General features: G+C 34.4%; 1 protein-coding gene across 2 annotated transcripts in view; it reads right to left on the bottom strand.

Moving 5' to 3' along the window:
* GKAP1 (G kinase anchoring protein 1) overlaps positions 1–4,815 on the bottom strand; it is an 89,974-nt gene that overhangs the window by 84,610 nt on the left and 549 nt on the right. For both annotated transcript variants that reach the window (XM_003782979.2, XM_003782978.3), the window contains exon 2: positions 4,485–4,614. The gene's annotated coding sequence lies outside the window, so the exon portion shown is untranslated. The remainder of the gene's footprint in view (positions 1–4,484; positions 4,615–4,815) is intronic.

Consider the following 4,815-nt stretch of genomic DNA (forward strand, 5'->3'; position numbering starts at 1 on the left):
CTGGGACCACAGGCGCCCGCCACAACGCCCGGCTATTTTTTTGGTTGCAGCCATCATTGTTGTTTGGCGGGTCCGGGCTGGGGATTCGAACCGGCCACCCTAGGTGTACGTGGCTGGCGCCTTAGCCAGTTGAGCTATAGGCGCCGAGCCACTAATAATGCTTTTTTCTCCTTCTATAGTTTTCACTTTCCCCAAAGGTTCTACAATGACCATATTACTTCTATAAAATAAAAAAAATCTCATCTTGACAATGAAAAATGGACATCTGGTCATCTATACCCAAACTGAAAAATAAAGCATAATGTAATCAGTCTAATATTGACTTTCTTCACTGTGTCAAAATTTACAAAGGGCAACTACAGGTCAGAATTGACAATGAGACGCCTCTGGCCATTTATGTCGGTGATGCGCATTTATGTTAGTGAGGCAAAAGTCAAATGATAGATAGCAATTATTATAGACTATGTTGCATGCTTTGAAAAAAAATTACTGTAATTAACTAATTTTTCAGAATTTATAAAAAGATAGTCACATTATATAGTCCAGAAATATCACTGTAACTTCTTTTTAACTTTGATGAGGAAAAAAGGGATAAACAGGCAGAATATGAAAACAGAAGCTTTTTAAAGATACTATTTCAGGACATGGCTAGGGCTAATATTCCTTCAGTCTTGTGTCCCAAAATCCTGCATCTCCACCTACAGTCATATCTAAGAGAGATTAGGATAAATAGAGTCGATTATGTCTTTTCTCCCTTCCCTTTCTATTATGTTCCCCCATATTAATCTAAAATTAAAAAACCCAAAAATCCCTAACCAGAGACATTCAAACAGCAAAGGAGAAAAACATATGTATAACTCAGATCTAGAAAACTTCTTGACTGTTCTATCAACTCAAAAACTGACCTTGTAGTTTGTTACAGGTATTACTATTCCCTTTCTCTCTCTTGCAAATGCAGCAGGTCTTTAAAATTCAAACACACGCTCAGATATTTATATACACTTAAATGATATAATTAAGGCATACAATGCAAATAAAAGTATATTCCAACTAAGCAATGAATATTCTCCTATGAATATGTTGGCTAATGCTATATATAACATTTATATATTACTAAAATACTACATAAAGTTTTTGATTCAGAAATCTAATGATTATATTTTATTTTTCTGCTCTTTTAAGTCTCCTTTTAAAAATAATTTCAAGGATAATTTTAATTATTTCAAGGATAAGTTTAACTGATGGAAGACAGAAGATATTCACACACAAGATAATTTTAAAGCCATATGGTTCATCTTCATCTTACAAGGGTACATGTGAATCTTTCTAAATCGAGAATACAAATAACACAATAACTAAGAAAATGACGTGAAGACTATGTTAACCAGTTTGATGAAAATATTTCAAATTGTATGTAAAAACAGCACACTGTACCCCATGACTGTATTAATGTACACAGCTATGATTTAATAAAAAATAAATAAATAAAATGATGGATAGTAACCCACCAAATACCTGAATATAATAAACATTCATAAGTTCATATTATAATAATATAAACAAATTTAAAAAAAGATAATGTTAAAAAGAAATGCTTCACGTCAAAACGCAAATATACACAAGTTCACAAATACAAAGGCAGTTCATCATATATAAATATATATTCTATATTCTGTTAGCCTCTATAATTTAATGCTTCACGTCAAAACGCAAATATACACAAGTTCACAAATACAAAGGCAGTTCATCGTATATAAATATATATTCTATATTCTGTTAGCCTCTATAATTTAATGGCTACCATCAGTAAAAGCAATTAATTCCTCTTTTCATAAAATAGCAGCAATGTCAAAAGCATAACAAAGTCTACATTTTATATATACTTCATACCCAAAAGCTAATTACTTCATTTATTAAATAGTATAGCATACATTAGGAGTTTCTATAGCAATTCTCCTTCAGATTTTGTATGTACTTCACAAAAAAACAACTGCTTAGAGTTTCTTGAACACACAATTAGTTTTCTTGTTCCTATCTTTATCTATATGCTATTCTTTTTGCCTACCATGCCTGCCATCTCTTCCACTCAAAATTTCCATTCACTTCTCAAAATCCTGCTCAGGTGCAAGTATCTCTATGAAGCATTTTCTAACCTGCCCCTGAAATTAATCATTCCTTCCTCTTTCCTCTGTAATATTTTCGTATTTTCTAGTTACTTCTATTATTGAACAGACTCATAAATTATCTCTTTATTGTTGTGCCTACCCCTTCATAATCCTAATTTTCCTGAAAGTCATGGGCTGCTTCTTTCTAACCCTAACAAATACCAAATCCAAAAAGTAACTGACTTTTGGGTATGAAGTATATATAAAATGTAGATTTTGTTATACTTTTGACATTGCTGCCATCTTATGAAAAGAGGAATTAATTGTTTTTACCAAAGTAGCATTAAATTATGGAGGATAATAGAAAATAGAACATATATTTATATATGATGAACTGCCTGTGTATTTGTATTGTGAACTTGTTTATCTTTGCATTTTGACCTGGTATGTAGAAGATAAGTGTATTGAACTTAAAGAGTTTTTGTAATGTTTACATTCCCCAAGAACACAGCTATCTATGCACTGAAAAATGTGCTATAGAAATAAAAAAGAAATACACAAAGTGCACTATAGATAATGCCCAATCTCATAATGCAAATGCGGATTAATGATTCTTAGCAATTCAAAGTTGTTTCATTATGTTAAGTCCATTCTACCAACTAGTGATCACCACAACTAATTTTGTCTAGGAAGCATATCTGTGTAGAAAGCATATGTGGTTTTATAAGTCTTGATTTAAAAGAATTAGTATGCATCAGGTACTTAAGTAAAACTGCTTATTAAAAAGAATAGCCTACCACAGATGTTCAACTTGTGACTCATGAATTACTTAAGGTCTGCTTTGCTTATCTGTGGTACTGGATATTACAAGCAAAAATTATGCAGGGACTACTTTTTTGCTTATAGCTTTTGTTAGCTTTTATTAGCGTATTTAATTGTGGCCTAAGACAACTCTTCTTCCAATGTGAGGCAGAGAAAAAAAGGTTAGACAATCCCAAATGACTGGTACTCTTGGGCTCTATGAAGGCTCGGAGGACCACTTCCATTATGACTTCATTCCTCTAGACTATGATATCACGAGTCAGGAAAGACGGTTGCAGCATCCACATCTCAGTCCAGGGTAATCACAATGAGGGCACTTCCAAGCTGACATACACATATATACACACAAAATCCTTAATCAAGAGCAACCAAATATATCCCTTTCTGTAAGATGAAAGACAGCTATCTTCGATTAATACAACCAGTTGGTCTAATCAAAAATAAATTAATATGAGGTAGATGCCAATTAGTGTGACCTCACTAAAATGTAATTTAGATTTTAAAATTTGAGCATTAAATGAAATAGCACTGGGTATCACTGATGTAACATAAAATAAAATAGTGTGTTATTTTGTGTTCTGTTCCTCAAATAACACATCTTTCACTTTGGTTTCTGGAAAATGCAGATTCACAATAAGCAAGTGCCAAGTGCATAGTAAAACTTTGCACACAACACACTTACTGCAAACAATGTCAACTTAAATGGGTATGCCTCAAACTCCATTTTTTCCTCATAGGTAAGTACTGCCTCCCCTCCCCACTCTCCAGCCACTAACTTCAATAGCACAAGCAAATACTGAGTGAAAAACTAAGAATTCTCCCATAATATAACAAAGCACAAGGATTTTTCATTTGCTCACCATGTTCTTTTGGTCAACTTTAGGTTCTTGCTCTTATTCCATGGAATTAAGACACTTACTCTATGGAGTAAAACTGGTATCTTACAGATTAAGTTTTCTGTATTCATTTTTCAATAATTAAGAATATCTTTCATTAAAGAGGATTTGACTACTACCAACTATAGTGTTATAAACCCGCTGAGAAAGAAAAACCTAGATTTCTATAGAGCAATATTTTAATTTGCTAGAATTATATTAAAAATTAAAATATTTCTCAAATGTTTCTATAGCTACAAGTCAAATTTATTACATAGATGATTCCAATTACAATCACAAGCACGTTTACTACATAAACAGACAACACTAAATGGTGTAGAAAAAAATGTCACTGACTTTTCAATATAAGAAAGATGTCCCACCCTTAGTCTGTAGAGAAAAAAATCAGTACCTACTCTGAAAACTACTGCTAAGATAAAAAATGGAAAAAGGAGAATGGAGAGAAAAGACAATCAGACAAGAAGCTAATTTTGTCATTACTATTAACTATTTATTAAGAACCCTAATGCTAGGGATTTGACAAAAATTCTGAAAGACGGTTCCAAATAGTAACAGCAGAGAGAGAGAGAGAGAAAAGAGAGAGAAACAATCAAATCCTTTACTTTTCAATAGCTGGCGGGGAGGAGCAGCAGCACTATAGTCAAGAAGTAATTCACTATACCTCATTCATGAATGAAAAGCAAATTTCACCCACAGGCTGTTAACCGATGCTCTAAACTTATTCGCAAAGTACACAGATAAGGAATAAGGCTGGGCAAGACCTAACTCCGGCAGAGAAGCGGCTTCAAAACCTGAAAAGGAGAAAACAACGAGTCAGGTCGTCGCTCCAGAAATTTCCGAGCGCCCGGCTCCAGGGTAGGGATCGCGGATGCCAGAGGCGGGAGGAGACGGTAGCACCTGTCACTCGAGCGGCCCCCGCAGGGTCTGGGGGCTCGGTCACGGCCCGAACGCCGGGCGCTGAGGTCGAGCGCCGGTCCTTCCCGCCGCCCCCG

This window comes from Otolemur garnettii, unplaced genomic scaffold (genome assembly GCF_000181295.1).
Source record: "Otolemur garnettii isolate 467f Iridium unplaced genomic scaffold, OtoGar3 scaffold00006, whole genome shotgun sequence".
NCBI lineage: Eukaryota > Metazoa > Chordata > Mammalia > Primates > Galagidae > Otolemur > Otolemur garnettii.